Below are 19,592 nucleotides of genomic sequence, written 5' to 3'. Positions count from 1 at the left end.
AGTACAGGTTCCTCATTGTGCTAAGCCAATGACCTCACACTCATTCATCCCGAGAAACTTCATGTAAAACAGGTCTGGTCAACCCACAGACCACAAACAGGCCGCAATCCACGGAGCGCTTTGTAGCTTTTTGTTTTGTTTTTAATGTTGGCGATAAAAAAGAAATCTGGATCCTGTTCCAGACACCAATAGAGAAATAGTTTTCTCTGATGGAAAAACATTTCCATTCTGAAATAGCGTTTGGCAAACAAATGCTAAAAATAAAACTAACTAGCAGAAATTGACAGTTATAGCCGGAAAGAGCTAGTGGGTTGCAGTACTTTCACCATCCCTTGTTAAATATTTAAAATACTGCTTTGATAATAAATTCTTCAAATCAAAGCAAGAAGTGGGTTCCCAGCTTCGGTTTTATTTTTGGGTCTTGAATTATTAAACATTTTACAGTCAATGAAGAGCTGGGAAAGCTAGAATATGAAGGACTTCGCTGAAGTTTCCTGCTGCGAACATTTTAACCCGCTGAAATATAGTTCTAGATCCCAGGGCCTTTACGTGGGCAACAGCCTTCTTACTCTGTATAAAACTTAGTTTAAATATAAATTAAAAATGATTAGATTATGTAAACACCTGGAAGAGACAGGAAACTTCAATGAGCTATGGCCACGCAGCTAGGAACACACACATCTCTCTGTGAGTTACTGTTTTCTAGCGCTCTAGCATGTCGGGGAAATAGACTCTTTTCCCTTCAGCCTCTCTCCTAACCCCACAGGTTTCTTTGCGGTGACATCAGGGTTCTAGGACCACAGCCTGCATTACTGAAGGGTCGCCACCAAGAGGAGATACAGTGGGTTTTGTTAAACGAGCAGCCTTCTGAGACTGTGTGGGCATGTCTTACCATTCTCCAGATGCGGCATTTTCACTAGGCTCCTGGATGCTATTCCTGCTAGTTTATTCAGAGACACGGGACACAAAGCCAAGGAACAGTTAAACTTAGATTTTCAGGAAATTGCAAAGCTTGGTGTGAACAGAGGAACACAATTGCTTATCACCACTTGATTTTCTAGGGAGAGAGTTCTACCTGACTTAGATGGAGAATTTCTGACTACTCATTATATGTCATCACAAAATAGGGAATGGGGAAAGACATGTTTATTCTCTTTCATATTTTCAGTTTAAGGTGATCAAGGAAAACAATCCTTTTAAACATTAGCATGCCTGCATCTAGTTAGCAGTTGCGATGATCAATCTCATGGTAACTAGCAAATTTGCCTCTTTCATTGGCTATACAAATTGTTTATTCCATCACTGTTGGTCCTATCATAAAATTGCCCTGATAATAAATAATTGTTGAAGTAAAGAAAATATATATTTGATATCTACCTTTGAATCTAACTATCTCTAGCTATGTAAATGCTACCTCAATGACATTTTAAAATACATTAAAGACTCTCACTGGGCATTAACATTGCTGCCCCATCTAAGTCTCAGCTTGCCATCACTATAATGCCATTAAACACTGAGAACTCTTTCACTGTGATTGATGCAGTTATGCAATAATTTTTGCATCAGAATCTCTTCTGTTCCTTATTTTTTATTTCATTTTTAACATACTCTTTCAGTTTTATCAGAAATGAATAATGTGCTAAAATTTGTCATTTCATAAAAATCAAGAAACTTTCACCAAATCTTGCCACTTTCTCCTTCTGTTAACTCTTGTGAGAGATACCAAATGATAGACAATTGGAGACTCCTGAGTGTTTGTTATTTACAGGAAGATTTGGGTTAAAGAAAGAAGAAATAACCTTTATTTTATCTAACTAATGTGCAAGTTGTCAACCCCCTGTCAAAATCTAAGCATTAATCCTTACAGCAAATTCAGAAGGCTTGGAGTTATTTTAAAATGTATTCAATCAGTCATGATTTAAATTCCTTTATTCACCCCTGAAGTCTTATTTAATATTTTTGAAATCATTCACCATGTTATTTTTCAAAGCAGAATCAATGTGTCTTCGTGATTCTAATTTTAAAAGGTATTCATGGATTTAAATAATTGTGCAGGTTGACTTTGTCCCCCTTTAATAAATCTTTAATGATCCTTGAACACAAAAGCTCTGCGAGAAATTTAAAAAAAACAAAGAAACAACTTTTGGCTATTACCTTTGCAAAGCCAGTAGTAAAGCTAAAATGTTCTCACAAATATATATTATAATACATTTGTATATAAATGAATGATGCATATTTAAACTTTATATGACATGTATATAAATATATATGTATAATATATATATAAATTCAAGATTATGTAAAACCATTGTCATTATAATGCGACACAAATAATTACATAAATGATAAGAAAAATGTTAAACTGAGATGGAAAAGTGTTTGAAGATTCTCCTAAGATTTACAACCAGGTTCTTTAATTCCTGACTTATGAAAATTGATATTTAAAATACTTCAAGATGAATAGCCACATTTTACCAAATATGAAAAAGAGATAAGAAGATACTATCGCAGGCAAATTCTACCTCCTTGCATTTTAATTGTAGAAATAGTAATCTAAAGGTCTTAACTGCTTTTAACTTTCTAATTCTAAATACTACAGGGCAGGGGACCCCAGCTGTGGGCCTACAAGCTGATCTCTTAGACCAGTGTGTTAAGAGTTATTGGAACACAAGCATGATCATTCATTTGTTTATTCTCTACAGTTGCTTTCACACTACAACTGTGGAGCTTAGTATTTGCAACAGAGCTTTATGTCCCACCAACCTAAACTCCGGCTCTGTAAAAAAATGTTTGCTTACTCCTGCCCTTGGGACACATCTTCTTAGACTAGCACACAATAAAGCTTTATAAATACGTGTGTTTGTGTGTGTCTGTTAGAGAAAGACCCATAGAGAGGACAAAAAGGAGACATCTTATCTACTGGAAGTACATTTTGTGTGGTAATTAAAGGCCTTTTAATATGAATATTTCCTTTCCCAGCATAGGTTCCAGGATCCAAAATTATAGTTCTTCCTTTTTAAACACTTTCAACTCTTTTGTCCTTCTCCCTCTGTTCAGCCTTCCTAAGAAAATCACTTTAGCCTAATGCACCTTCCCCTCATGCTAAGCCTGCCCACAGCTGATGATGTGGCTGGAGAAAAGCGCTCAGCCATGCTGGCTGCTCTGTGACGGGCTTTATTTAATATGGCAAACCGCAAGCAGACCACTGGGATCACCCCACAGGCCTAATACTCCCTCCTTAGACCATTCTGTATCCCCGTCTCTTTTATCTTCAAATTTCCAATGGCTCTTCCTTTGCACTCCAAGCTGTAAGTTTATTCCTTACTTCAAATTGGAATATCAAAGTAATCAGAAGGCATTTCCCATCACCAAAATTTGCCAACCTATCTTCTACATCTACATATTTTCTTCTTCTTTCTGTGACTATGGACGGAATAACAGTTCTTCTATCTAACTGTATACAGTTTCCCCTTGACTACTTAAAGATGTTACCATAATACTTTCATATGACTGCTGTAGCAAACAAGCCAATCTGGATGGCTTAAAAAAAAAAAATTTAGTATCTTACAGTTCTGGAGACTAGAAGTCTGAAATCAAAGTGTTGTTAGGATGATGGCCCCTTCAAAACATGTAGTGGGAAACTTTTCTTTGCCTCTTCTAGGTTGTGGTATTTTCTAGCAACACTTGGAATTACCTGGCTTCTAGATACATCATTCCAGTCTCTGCTTCAGTTTTCTCAATGTGTGTCTGTCTCTCTGTGTCTCTTTTCAAAAGTGAATAGAATGAACCAAAATGGCAGTCCCTCTGGATCTGAAGTCAAAAAAGACCTTCACAGAGCTTCAAGTCCAAGTTATTGACACACAACAGAAAGTGAAGCTTGTGGATGTACAGACTGAACAACCAAACAGAACAAAAGAGCACATATATCTTAGATGCAGAGAGCATGACTTTGGTAGATGAGACTAACATATATGAATGGGGTGCTTCAGTCTAATGAGGTAATTCACAACGAGCTGCTAGAGAAACAGAAAACAACAGAAGCAAAAATTGAAGATCTGACACAGAAAAACATACTATCTTGAGTGAAGTGTAGATGAAGCTGAGGACAACACCTAGAAGATGCTCTTGACTCAAAGGGCACCCCAGGAACCCTTTTAAGGGAAGCTCTTCCTCTGAACTCTTCCCCTCATGGGAGGGAGGAGCAGCCTGTGTTGGGAAACAGCTTCTGTTCTGCCCAGATGGCCATTTTCTGTGGAATGAGAGGGGGTTGCAGCCTCTTGGACTGGGACCAACAATGCTTTATAGGGGTGTCTGTGTCTTTTAGAGTAAGAGCTCCGGACAGATACAAAGAACAAACAGAATAGAGGTCTCATCAAACCCCTGTGCCAGAGTGAAAGGATCATGTGCCCGAGAAACGCCATGTTTTAATCCTAATCCATTTTGTAGAGGCAGTCTTTTTTTTAACCACTATTCAGTACTGTAGGGGGGATTTGATTAGATTATTTCCACAGAGATGTGACAGGCATAATTGTGGGTTTCAACCTTGGATTAGAGGGAGATGTGACTCCACCCATTCCAGGGGGGTCTTGATTAGTTTACTGGGATCCTTTAAAAGCAGAAATATTTTGGAGAGAGCAGCAGAGACGCAAGAAGCGGAGAATCCAAGCAGCCAGAGACTTTTGGAATAAAGAGCGAATACACCCCTGGGGGAGCTTCATGAAACTTTCTCCATGAAGCATGGAGAAAAAGCCAGCAGATGTCGCCGTGTTCACCACGTGCTTTTCCAGTTGAGAGAGAAACCCTGAATGACATCGGCCTTTGTTGAGTGAACATAACCTCTTGTTGGTGGCTTAATTTGAACATGTTTATAGACTTGCATGGCTTTAGAACTGTAATCTTGCAACTCAATAAATTTCCCCTTTTAGAGACCATTACATTTCTGGTATATTGCATTCCAGCAGTTAGCAAACTAGAACGCAGGTTTATTCAGAAAGATATCGTTGTCGTGACCTACTTGACTGTGGCAGACACCACTGGAGCTGCAGATGATAGGAACATTTAAATGGCAACTTTGATAAGATGCTGAAAGTTAAATGTGGAATAGTTTGAGAATGAAAAATTGCTGATGGCCTCAGTCTTTGTGGGGAGGTCATACTTAGGTGAATTATAACTCCCAGAACCTCACCTTGTTCTCATAGTGAGGAGATGAGAATTCACCCTTTAGAAATATCCCCTGAACATTTCTCCATAATAACAAACTTCTTTCCAAAGAAAAAACTACCAGACACTTACTTTCTTATTTCTTATTGGGAAATATTCCATACTTCTTGGATGAGCTGCTTGCTTGCTTATTTGTAATTATCCCTTTTCTCTTTGCATTTCAGTTTGGAAATGACAAAATTTATACTTACATATCTTCAACCTCACCAATTATTTCCTCTTTTGTATGAAGTCTGCTGATGAGCTTGTCAAATATATTCTTTGTTCCTTCTACTTTGCCTATATTTCTAACATTTCCTTTTCATTATTTTTTAAAGTTTCCACCTCTCATCTAATTGCTTAAATTTTCTGTATGTCAACAGCATCACAATCTGAAATTGAGGATGGTACAGGAGGTCTGAGAAGTTTGAGGAGAGAAGAGAAGATTTGAATTGTCATCTAAGATGGTTTTAAGATGAACAGACTGAGCAAGTATACTTCCAAGTATGATTGGAAGACAGCAAAAAAGAAAACAAGATTCATGACTATCATTTCTAATGGAAATGATCAGAATGATTTGTGTTTAACTCCAATCAGATTTGGTAATGTAGGAGTATGCACAGGTAATGTGGAAATTGAATCTGATTAGGGTTTTGCATTTATAAGGGAGAACAAAGAAGCAAGTGGGACAAAAATTATTACAATTATACAAGGAATTCATTAAAACTATCAATAATAGATTGAAGGTTAGTAGATAGGGCAAGGAAGATATCAAGGGAGTGAGATACAATGTATAAAATTAATGGTATTGACATATATACAGCAACAAGATTGAAAGATTGCCTGACTCAGTGTTACAGATTAAGAAAGCTGGGAGGATAGTGGTGATCAAAAATGTTTCCAAGAAACCAATTGTTGGAGAGGCAGGGCAAGATGGCATTGTAGGGAGATATGGTATGTAGTCTTCTAGAACAATTAACAAATAGCCAGGAACTGTCTGGAGCAGCTATTTAGGGGATGCCCATGACCAGGCACATCATACACTTGTCTGGAATGCATGGAAGGACCAAGATGATAGCATGGAAATATAAGTAAAGCCCCTAACTTTAAAGGCTGGTGCCCATCCTCCCCTGGCACTGCAGGCTGCTGGAGACACACCCCTGTGGGAAATAGAAGCATACGGTACTGGGACCAAGGGAAGATGGCTCAACCATTCTCCAACTGATGTTTCAATTAACGTATTTGGACAGCTCAATAAGAAGTTCCAAGCACAAATAAACTCAGAAAAAGCAAGAGAGTTGTTTTTTCAGTGCCTGATCTCAGGGCCTGTGATCTCCTGGCAGAGGAAAGACTGGGTTGATGGGGAATAAAAGGAAAGAAAGAAAACATAAGGTTTTTAAATTGGTCAAGTTCAGAACACTGGAAAAGGTTGTACCCTTTGATAGAGCTGGGTACTAACTCTGGCTCTGGTTCTGGCTCATGACTGCTGAAATTTGGGGGCTGGGGACTAGCTTTGAAAAGGGATTTAAAATTTTTTCCTCTCTCCCCCCTTTTTTACCTTTTTGAAAGTATTCTAAGTAGCACATCGGAAATAGCTCAGGAATTTTCAATTGTCAGCACTGACCCAGGCAAGGGTGGAGTTAAGATAAATGTGAGAGTCAAAGAAGCAAGTCAATTGAAAGAGATAATTTCCTAAAGTGTGTATCTTCCCAAAGAAAAAGGGGGCAGACTCAGAACAACTGGTGGCCCTCCTTCAGAAACAGCATAGGTTTAACTTCTACCTCAGCATCTGTCACAAACACACCCCTGGCAGGGACGGGGTCTGCTGAGAATTGAATGCTCCGCAACACTTTATGCTGGTGGGGAATACGGGCTGAAAATCACCATCTTTCAGGAAGGGTAGGAGAAGTGCAGTGTCCAGAGGCTCCAAAGGAAAGTCAAGCAACTGCTGAATCTCATCCTTAGGGAAACTTGATACTGATTACACTCTCATCTTGAGACCTGGGCCCACTTTATCCAGGAAAACCTGACTGAGGTCAATGGTATCTGAGGAGGCCATCCTCAAAAGATTTCATATAGACAGGGTAAGAACCAGGAAAGCAAGAGCTGAAAAAGTCTGAACAGTTAAATTAAAGCTTTACTAGAGGTCTAGACTAAGTTGAACTGGATGCCAAAAAAACATAACAATACAAAACACCCAAAATCAAAGTCAATCAGCAAGAAAACCCTAGGTAAAAGAGTGAAAATGACCTCCAGAATAAGCTAATCAAGGAAATCAGATGCCAAAACACCAATAAAGAAATGAAGCATAGTAGGAAAAACAAAGCTATAGTCCTATCAAAGGAGCTAACTAACACTTCAAATAAGATACAGGAGTTGAAACAACTCATTAATGTTCAATCAAACATGCTAAATCAAGTAAAAAATCAAAGATGTGGTTGGAGAGATGAAGGACATTAATAAGACATTGGGTGAAGATAAAGAACTCAAAAGTTAGAATAAACAAATGGCAGAATATATGGGAATAAAATCACCACAGAAGAGATGAGCAACACAATGAAGACTCACAACAGAAGATTTGAAGAGGCAGGAGACAGGATCTGTGAACTAGAAGGATGTGCATCTGTAATACTACACATGAAGGGATAAATAGGGTAAAGAAGAGAAAAATACCAGCAGGATCTCAGGGAATTAAATAACAACATGGAGTACATGAATATACATGTTATGGGCGTCCTAAGGGGAAAGGGGCAGAAACAAAAAATGCAGGAAATAATCACTGAAAATGTCTCAACTGTTTTTAAAGAAATAATATTACATATCTGAGAAATGCAGCAGACCCCAAACAAGACAGATCCAAGAAAACCTACACCAAGAAACTTTCTATAAGATTGTCAAATTTTAAAGACTAAGAAAGCATTCTGAAAACGGTAAGAGAAAAGTAATCCAACACATACATGGGAAGCTTGGGATGACTATATGTGTATTTCTTAACAGAAACATGGAGGTGAGATGGCCATAATATGATATATTCAAAATACTGATAGAGAAAAACTTTCAACCAAGGATTATATGCCCAGCAAAACTGTCCTTCAAAAATAAGGAAGGGTTTAAAATATTTTCAGACAAACAGTCATTGAGAGAGCTTGTGAACAAGAAATTGGCTCTACAAGAAATACCAAAGGGAACACTACAGGCAGATAGGATAAGATAGGAGAGAAGGGTCTGGAGAAGAGTTTAGAAAAGAAGAGAAGCAGGAGAGTAAATAGAGAGAAAAAAATAAGAAATGACATATAAAATTCACAAAAAAATGGTAGAAGAGAATACTACCTTTACAATAATAACATTAAATGTTAATGGATTAAACTCCTCAATCAAAAGACATAGACTAGCAGAAAGGATTTAAAAACAGGATCCTTCTAGACACAAGGAAATCTATATGCTGTCTAATAGAGACACACTTTAGATCCAATAGATTGAAAGTGAAAGGTTGGAAAAAGATTTTTCATGCAAACATTAGCCAAAAATGAGTAAGGGGAGTTATATTACTATCTGAAAAATTAGACTTCAAATGTAGAAGAGACAAAGAGGGACACTATGTATAATAAAAGGTACAATTCATTAAGAAAACAAAACAATCATAAATATTTATACACCAAGCCAGAGTGTCACAAAATACATGAGCCACACACTGACAACACTGAACAGAGAAGTAGATATTTCTACTATAATATTTGGAGATATAAATACAACACTCTCATCAATAGATAAAACATCTAGACAGAGGATCACTAAGGAAATAGATTTTGAATAATGTGATAAAGGAACTAGACTTAATAGACATTTACAGAAAATAACACCCCACCACAGAAGGATACCTCTTGTCTTTAGGTACTCATGGATCATTCCTCATATAGACCACATGTTTGGTCACAAAGTAAGTCTCAATAAATTTTAAAATATTGATATTATAAAAAATACCTTCTCAGATCATAATGGAATTAAGGTGGAAATCAATAACAGACCAAAGGTCAGACAATTCTCAAAAATATGAAGGCTCAAGAACAAATGCTTGAACAAGCAGTGAGGCAAGGAAGTAATTAAAAGGGAAATCAGTAAATATCTTTAGGCAAATGAAAGTGAAAACACAACATATCAAAACTTATGTGATCTAGCAAAGGAAGTGCTGAGTGGGAAATGTCTTGCCCCAAATCCCTACATTATAAAAGAAGAAAGAGAAAAAACCAAGGAATTAATAGTACACCTAGAAGAAATAGAGAACAATAGCAAAGTAACCCAAAAGCAAATAGAAAGTAAGAAATAATGCCAATTAAAACAGAAATAAATAAAATCAAGAACATGTAAACAACAGAGACAATCAACAAAGCCATTAAGTTTTCTCTTTAAGAAAATAATGAAATCAAAGGACACTTACATACATTGACCAAAAACAAAGAGAGAGATAGAGAGATAGAGAATGAGAGACAGACAGAGACAGAAAGAGAATGCAAATAAATAAAATCAGAGAAGAGAGAAGGGACATGGCTACTGATCCTGCACAAATGAAAGAGATAATGAGAGAATACTATGAACAACTATGGCTAATAAACTAGAAAATGCAGACAAATGGACAAGTTCCTAGAAAAGCATGAACAACCAACATTTGCTTGAGAAGAAATAGATAACCTCAACAAACCAATTACAAGAAAAGAGATTGAATCAGTCATTAAGATGTTCCCCTAAAAGAAAAGTCTAGGACCAGATGTTTTCACATGCAAATTCTACCTAGCATTCAAGAAAAAAATATTAGCATCCCTGCTCACACTCTTCAAAAAAATGGAGAGGAGGGAAAGCTACCAAACTTGTTCTATAAAGGCAAAATCATCCTAATACCAAAGCTAGAAATAAAACCAAAGACCAGTCTCTTTACTGAATATAGATGCAAAAATCCTTAAGAAAATACTTGCAAATTAAATCCAGCAGCACATAAGAATGCTACACCATGGTCAAGTGGGATTTACTCCAGGTAAGCAATGCTGGTTCAATATGATAAAAACATAACTATAATACCCTGATTAATAAGTCAAAGTGGAAAAAACACATAATCATCTCGATAGAGGTAGAAAAGGCATTTGACAAAATTCAACATCTTTTCTTCATGAAAACACTTCAAAGGGTAGGAATAAATGTGAACTTCTTCAACATGATAAAGGGGATATATGAAAAAGCTACAGCTACCACCATCCCCAATGAGGTAAGAATGAAAGTGTTCCTTATAAGATCAAGAGCAAAACAAGGATGCCACTCTCACCATTGTAATTCTGCAGTATGCTAGAAGTTCTAGCCAGAGCAATTGGACAAGAAAAAGAAATAAAAGGCATCCAAACTGGAAAGGAAGGAGTAGAACTTTCACTGTCTGCAGATGGCATAATACTACATGTGGAAAATCCTGAAAATCTACAGCAAAGCTCCTAGACCTAACAAATGAGTACAGCAAAGTGGCAGGATACAAGATTGACAACCCCAAATCAGTAGTGCTTCTATACACTAGCAATCAGCAATCTGAGGAGGAAATCAAGACAAAAAATTCCATTTACAATAGAAACCAAAAGGATAAAATATTTAGGAATACATTTAAGTAAGGTCACAGAAGACCTATACACAGAAAATTCTAAAAATTACTAAAATAAATAACAATGGCCTGAATAAATGGAAGAACATACCATGTTCATGGATTGGAAGACTAAATATAATTAAGATGTCAAGTCTACCCAAAATTATTTACAGATTCAATGCAATACCAAATAAAATACCAAGAACTTACTTTGCAAAAACAGAAAATCCAATAATCAAATTGATTTTGAACAGCAGGGTTCCTTAATGCTAAAAATATCTTGAGAAAGAAAAATGAAATGGGAGATCTCACACTACCTGACTTTAAATCATATTACAAAGCTGCAGAGTTGAAAACAGCATTGTACTGCCATAAGGATAGATCCACCTACCAATGGATTCGAGTGTTCAGAAATAGACCTTCTCATCTAGGGACAATTGATCTTTGATAAGATGGCCAAGCCAACTCAACAGGGACAGAGCAACCTCTTCAATAAATGGTGTTTGGAGAACTGGATATCCATATCAAAAAGAATGAAAGAAGACCCCTATCTCACACCTTACAAAAATTGACCAAAATGAATCAAAGACCTAAACATTAGAACTGAGACCATAAAACATTTATAAGGAAATATAGGGAAATATCTTATAGATCTTTTGATTGGGGGTGGTTTTCTAGACCTTGCATTCAGTGCATGAGGAATGAAAAATTAAATAGATACATGGGATCTCTTCAAAATTAAACACTTTTTAGCATTAAAGGACTTTCTCGGGAAAGTTAAAAGGTAGCCTATGCAATAGAAGACAAAATTTGGAGACCTCAAAACAAAAAAAAACAACAAAAAGACAAACAACCCAATTAAAAATGGGTAAAATACATGGACAGACCCTTTTCTGAAGAAGAAATATCACTTACTCAAAAACATATGAAAAAATGCTCAATCTCACTGGCAATTAGGGAAATGTAAATCAAAACCACAATGAAATAATATCATCTCACACCTACTAGAATGGCCATTATCCAAAAACAAACAAACACACGGAAGATGACAAGTGCTGAAGAGGATGTGGAGAAAGAGGCACACTTATTCACTATTGGTGGGAGTGTACACTGATGCAAGTGCTCTGTAAGGCAGGTTGGTGGTTCCTCAGGAAGTTAAGTATAAACTTGCCATATGATCCAGCAATCCTATTACTAGGTATATATTCAAAGGAATGGAAGTCAAGCATTTGTACACAGATGTTTATAGCAGCATTATTCATGACTGCCAAGAGATGGTAATAACTCAAATGTCCATCAATGGACAAGTGACTAAACAAACTGGAATATACAAGTATGATGGACACAGCTGTAAGACAGAATAAAGTCAGTGAAGCCTGTAACAACGCGGATGAACCTTGGGGACATTATGCAGAGTGAAATTAGCCAGAAACAAAAGGACAAATACTGTGTGGTCTCACTAATATGGACCAACATTAATGAGTGAACTTTGAGAATTAAAGTTGAGAGCACAGTTCATCAAAAAATATAAAGAGGGTAGAGATTGAGCATTTAATGCTGTAAGAGTGCAAAATGTCCGACAAAACTGATTGTAAAAATTCAGAAATGGGTAGCACAATACTATCTGATGGTAGCACAATAAAATAAGTGTACTGAATGATGCTGATTATGAGTGTGGTTGAGAGAGAAGGACTAGGGGCATATATGACACCAGAAGGAAAGATGGAAGATAAGGCCTGGGATGGTATCACTTAAGACTGCCTAGAATAGACAATGATCATGACTAAAGAATGTTTTTGTATGAGGGAGAACAAATGAATGTCAGTGTGACAAGGAGTTGAAAATGGGATGGTATATGGGGAAAATACAATCAGTCTAAACTAGGGCCTATAGTTAACAGTAATGTTGTAATATGCTTCCATTGAATGTAACAAAACAATATGCCAAAGCTAAATGTCTATAAGCAGGAGAATTTGGAGAAAGGTATATGATTCTTTTTTGAAGGAAATGGAAATGTCCTCATATAGATTGTAGCGTCAAAAGGACATGTCTGTGTGATTATACCAGGAACCATTGATGTGATTACACCAGGAAAAATGGATTTTTACTTAGGTTGGATTGTTCGATGTGTTTAAAAATGAACAGAGAGATGCAAGTGCTGGAGAAAGTGTGGACATAAAGAAGAACTTATTCACTCTTGGTAGGGAAGCAGAGTGGTGCAGCCCCTCTGGAGGCAGTGCGGTGGCTCCACAGGAAGCTTGGGGTGGGGTTGCCATACGGTCCTGCAACCAGGAGTTAGGTATGTACTTAAAAGAACATAGGGCAGGGACATGAATGGACATTTGCACATTGGTGTTTATGGTTGCAGTGCTCATGATTTGCAATGGATGGAGGTGTCCTAAGGGTATATCAATTCAGGAATGAAAGGGAGAACTGTGGTGTATACAAACAAGGGACTATTGGATGGCTGCAAGAAGGAACAAAGTTGTTAGTCATGCAACTGGGTGAATAAATCTCAAGAACAGTATGTTGAATTAAATAAGCCAGAAAGGAAAAAGACAAATTTGATTAGCCTCATTAATATGGACTAACTATAACGTGAAAATTCTGAGAATTGAATTCAAGAGCTCAGGTTATCAGGTAAAGTTCTATTAGAAAGGTCCCCAGATTATAAGCTCTTATTCCAGTCACATCTATTTGGAGTTGCCTCTATTTTTGTACCTTTTTTCTCAATTCTTAAATGCTGAGCTGTTTGTGTATAAACTGGTCATTCCTTGGAACGTTAGGTATTTGTGTGACACATGAGCCTCAGAGGTAGTTCTCCTGCTGTGAAAGTCAGCATTAGCCCATGTAGCAACTGTTAAAAACACTGAAAAAAAATGATCGCGCTTCAATTAAAGACATGAATGAAGCTAACCTGAGTAGGAATAAGGTAAATCAGATAAAAGGGTAAAGGATGATATTGACTGTAATTTAAGACCAACTTCTATGTGAGATCAAAGGAAATTATGTTTATTTGGTGCAAAATGTGTATTTTTGGTAGCACACTATCTAATTTAACTTGTTTGGTCAGTTTATTTGAGCACCATAACTACATGGAACCTTGAATTGGGAATGAGGTCTTGGTTTCTCCAGGTTGGTGTTATGTCCCAGCACATCCCAGAGTAATTTGTTTGGTCAGTTTATTTGAGCACCATAACTACATGGAACCTTGAATTGGGAATGAGATCTTGGTTTCTCCAGGTTGGTGTTAGGTCCCAGCACATCCCAGAGTAATTTGGGCGGATGATTAAAAATTACTTGTAATGTCCACTTGAGGGACTGTGGAAGAAGGTGGAAATATTAAGCATCCTTATTCTGAACTGCAAATTTGATGGGCCAGGTCCTCAATCTTGGGGCTTACCCTTATGAAACTTAAGCTTCAGAGGAGAAGCTAAGCGTACTTATGATTATGCCTAAGAGTCACCCCCAGAGAACCTCTTTTGTTGCTCTCTCTTTAAGAGATGGCCTCTCTCTTTAAGCCATCTCTGCAGGTGAACTCACTGTCCTCCCCTCTATGTGGGACATGACCCTCAAGTGGGTAAATCTCTCTGGTATCAAGGAACATGACTCCTGGAGATGAGCCTGGCCCTGGTAATGTAGGAGTGGGGAAAATGACCAACATGAGGGAGAGATGTGAAACAAAGTATAATTTCACTGGCTAAGAGATTTCAAACAGAGCTAGAGGTCATTCTAGAAATTATTCTTATGTAATATATAGATATCTCTTTTCTGTTTTTGGTGTATTAGAGTAGCTAGAGAAAAATACTAAAACTGTGGAACTTTGAGTCATTAGCCTTGATTCTTGAAGATGACTGAATAACTATACAGCTTTAAAAGTATGTCCATGCGATTGTAAAAACCCTGTGACTGACACCCCCTTTATCCAGTATATGGACAGATAAGTAACAATAAATATGACAAAAAACAAATGGACATAAAGAGGTATGGAGGATATGGGATGTTTTGGGTTTTCTTTCTTTCTTTTTTTTATTCTTACTTTTATCTCAAAAATTTTTGGAGTAATGAATATGTTCAAAAATAGATTGTGATAATGAATTCACAGCTATATGATGATACTGCAAACCACTGACTGTACACTTCGGATGATTATATGGTATGTGAATATATAATATGTCTCAATAAAAAGGAATCTACTGTTACTAAATCAAGTTATAGTCAAGGGCATTACTTCCAAGTCATACATTTAGAAATATGCTTGTAAACACATCAATAAAAATGATGCTTGATTATTTTTGAAAAATACTTTATCTGTAAACGTATCATTTAGCAAGCCAATTTTATGTTGTTGCCCTTCATACTTTCATGCCATACAAGCCATGGACTCAGCCATAACTTCCTTCTCCCACATACCTGCCTAACATTGTACAATTCTGGAGCAAAATATCTGGGTTTACTTCAGTTCTCTCAAGACTGACTAAGTAGAAGATAACAATGGATGACAATGCTAATGGACATCTGGCCTCAATGCTTGCTTCTGAGTCAGAGTAACATATGACTATAGGAGATTGGTTTACTCCAATTAGACTTTCCTTTCCCAGCACATTTCTTACCTCATCACTACTTCTTCTTCCTTCTCAAACATTCTCTAAAGAAGAATAGAAATACATACCAAGGAGAATTTTGATGTCTCTAAAATTTCCATTTTGCAGGTAAAATGTGGGCAGTTAAAATGAAGATGTTTTTTGGAATAGTTTGTCATTTATCTTTTACTTATACTTCTTGATATACATCTATTACAGTTTATATCCTTGTCATGTAAACTTTCTTAAAGCATTTAGTTACATTTTTTATATTGATCATTAAATCAATTTAGCACACCTAAGATTCATTGGTAAGTGACATAGTGGGACACAGTCCCTTGCCTGACTTTCGACTGATGCTAACATTGGTGTGTGGAATTGGTTTGGTCCATGTTGTTGGTCTGTACCCTAGTAGTCAGACAAGCATGAAGGATTTTTGAGTGAAGACTGAATCAAAGAAAGATGCTTGGTGTTATAATTAAGTTCGTATGCCAAATTGGCTAAGTTTGGCCAAGTAAGCATTGGCCTGACTTTACTGTGGGTTATTTTATAGATGTAAATTAATTAGTCAGTTGATAGCCTCTGTGGCTGACAACATCTACAATCCACAAAGGAAATTAGTTCAGCAACGAGAGAAGTTTCATTCAATTATTGAAGGCTTCAAAGGGAGAACTGATGATTTTGGTAGTCAGAAAGAATTTCAGTTTCTACCTCAGCTATCAGGTTCTCATGTGGAATTTATGGAAATCTTCATCAGAATTTTCAATTTGTGGTTTGCCCTTCAGAATTTGGACTTAATTATTCATGGTTTCATGAACTAATTACTGCACTAAATCTTTTTTACATATATCTGGTTTCTCTGGAAAAGCTGAGTAATGCAGATTTTGGTACTGAGAGTGAGTCTAGAGAAACAATATTTTAAAGATGAGGTTTCTAAGTTGATTCTGGAGTTTTAAAACTGATTCTCTAATCCAATTAGATTAAAAGGCATGATTACTCTATTTCCAGTGACCAAGGTAGCAGCAATGATCCATGGTATGAATTGGCAATAGAAATAGTGAAATGTCGCCATTGAATACTGTTACACAATGCATATCAGCAACAGAGCTTTGGATAACAATGCATTTGATGCCTCAGCAGAATCTTATGAAATTAAAAAGTAATTTCTTTCTCCTTTTATTAAATGTAAAAATGTGTTAGATGGTTGTAGATTTATTGTATACAGTTGTTAAATAAAGTGATGAGCTCAAGACATTCCCAGCTCAAGTGCCAATGAAGGACATGAAAGTGGTATGTGTGACCTCAAAGAAACTCTTGGTTCTTGGATCTGAGATTTCTGAAAATCAAATCCAGAGTCTCAGTCTACTCATGACTTAATTATAATGCAAATCGAATTTCCAAAATTACCAGGTGTCTTTTGTTAAAGTGAAGGTATTGACTGGGAAGGAATGGGATCCTGAAGATTGGATTGAGACGTATGGGTTGATAATGATGATGGTAGGGCACTGAAACCCTAATCTGCCCTGAAGAATCAGCTGTCCCTCCTCCAGCTGAAGAAAATAAGGCTGCTGAACCTGCTAAGCCGGTCACTGACTTCATTGAGGAGACAGCCATCACAATTCTGTCTGAAGAGATTAACCCTGTTTCAGGACATGAAGATGTAATGAATGAACCAAATTATAAACAATGCTCATTTCTCCCCTAAGCCAACCCAGCATCCCTCTTCTCTTCTAGACTTATTATCAGATTCCTAACAGGCCTCAGAATGTGAGGTATGAGGATGACCCATGAGAAGGTGTGTAACGCGACGAAATAATGGCATGGACTTTCCAATATATATATATATATATATATATATATATATACATATATATATATATATACAGAAATTAGGGGGATATATGTGGGAATGTATATTAAGGGTGTGGGATAATCAAAGAAGGAGCAGAAAGTTAGGACAAGCTGAATTTTTATATAAGCTCACTAAACAGAGGTTATGGATTCAACCTTGCATCTTAAGGGGTAAGAAATGGTGGTAGCTTTGTTCAGATGGTTGGCTGAAGTATTGACTGAAAGGTGGTCTATAGTCCCTGAGGTTAAAGTGCTAGAATTGCCTTGGTATAATGTAGATGAAGAGCTCCAAAGGCTTAGGGAGGTTTGAAGGTTAGGGTGGATATTTAATGTAAGACATGCTTACCTGTTCTAGGTATTTCCAGAGGTTGCACTTTTCAAGATTGTGAGGAATAAATTCATGAGGACAGTGCCATCATCCCTGAAGAGCTCTGTGGTCGCTCCTTTCTGTTGTCAGATAGCACTGGGGGCACTGCTGTGACTGAACTTGCATTCTTAAACACAATGAAAATGGTCAGATCCTGGGTTGGCAGAAGCTAAATGGCAGCACTTAATTGCCAGACAAGTTAGATGTAGCTACTATAATGGACAGCAGTTATCAGAATAGTCTTACTTGTCATAGATCACAGGCCACCTAGAAAAGAAATAGATAGGAAGTCTATGAAATTCTTTCTTGATCTTATAAGTAGAAGAGTTCCTGGGTCAAGTGAAAAAAAGTATAACTTTAATCACAAAAACAGAAAGTCATAGCCTCTTAATCAATTCCAAGACTCAAGACAATTTACAGACAAAGGACCCCTTGAATGAAGGGATGGCTAGGCCACCTTGGTGAAGGAATCTGCTACACAGCCCAAAATTTATACTGTTGATCATCTGCTCAGCCTTCTCCAAAAAGATGTACAGCTTTTCACAAAAGTTACTATGCTTTAAGGAAGAGGAAATTATCAGGCATTTTGGTGATTATTATATACTGTCTCTAAAAAGTCAGAATAGGTACTTAAAGAACTCAAATAATCAATGGAGTATTAGTTCAGGTCCATCGTGAGATGGTTCCAGTGGGTCTCCAAACCCATTCTGTGGTTATTTCCCCATTTCCAGAATGCATAACTGGAATTGACACGCTCAGCACCTGGTAGAATTCCTATGATGATTCCCTGGCTTGTAGAATGAGGGGTATTATAGTAGGAAATGTAAATGGAAGATACTAAAATTGCCTACACTTAGGAAAATAGTTAACAAAAAGCGATATTGCATTTCTGGTGGGATTGCAGAGATTAACACCACCATCAATAACTTGAAGGATGCAGAGTGATGATCCACACCACATCCCTATTCAACTTTCCTATGTGGCCCATGAATAAATAGATAGCTCTTGGAGGATGACCATGAATTATATCAAAATTAGCCAATTGCAGCTGTTGTTCAAGATATGCTATCATTATATGAGCAAATCCACACATGCCCTAGTACCTGATATGCTGCCATTTATCTGGAAGCTGCTTTTTTTTCTCAATAACTGATAGTAAAAGCTACAAAAAGCAATCTGCTTTCACCTGACAATTCCGGCAATACACCTTCATTGTCCTACCTTAATGGTATATCAGCTATCCAACCTTTTGGCATAATCTGGTCTGCCTGGGCCTTAATCACCTTTCCCTTCCATAAGACATCACATTTGTCCATTACATTAATGACATTATTCTCTCTGAACCTAGTGAGCAGGAACTAGTGAGTTACTATAGACTTATTGTTAAGGGATTTGCATGTCAGATGGTGTTCTAGTTTGCGAGCTGCTAGAATGCAATATACCAGAAACAGAATGGCTTTTAAAAGGGAAATTTAATGACTTGCTAGTTTACAGTTCTAAGGCCAAGAAAATGTCCCAATTAAAACAAGTCTATAGAAATGTCCAATCAAAGGTATCTGGGGAAAGATATCTTGATTCAAAAAGAACGATGAAGTTCAGGGTCTCTCTCTCAAGTGAGAAGGCACATGGCAAACAAGATCAGGGTGTCTCTCTCATTTGGAAAGGCATGTGGCAAACACAACATAATCTGCTAGCTTTCTCTCCTGGCTTCCCTTCATGAAGCTCCCCGGGATGCATTTTCCTACTTCATTTCCAAAGGTCGCTGAATGATGGACTCTGCTTTATGTGGCTATGTTGTTCTGCTCTCTCTGAATCTCCTGCTTTCCCCAAAATGTTTCCTCTTTTGTAGGATTCCAGTAAACTAATCAAGAAGCACCCAAATGGGTGGAGACATGCCTTCACTAAATCCAGCATAACAACCACTCTTGATCAAATCACATTTCCAGGGAGATGACCTAATTAAAGTTTCAAACATACA

The 19,592-nt window shown here is 37.1% G+C and overlaps 1 pseudogene; it reads left to right on the top strand.

Annotated features, from left to right (window-relative positions):
- Positions 1–3,792: 3,792 nt before the first annotated feature.
- On the top strand, positions 3,793–4,158 carry LOC143669818 (prefoldin subunit 1 pseudogene; annotated as a pseudogene).
- Positions 4,159–19,592: the final 15,434 nt, after the last annotated feature.

Source organism: Tamandua tetradactyla, chromosome 26 (assembly GCF_023851605.1).
Source record: "Tamandua tetradactyla isolate mTamTet1 chromosome 26, mTamTet1.pri, whole genome shotgun sequence".
NCBI classification, from domain to species: Eukaryota; Metazoa; Chordata; class Mammalia; order Pilosa; family Myrmecophagidae; genus Tamandua; species Tamandua tetradactyla.
Note: the sequence above shows the minus strand (reverse complement) of the source record. Positions and strands in the feature narration are given on the sequence as shown.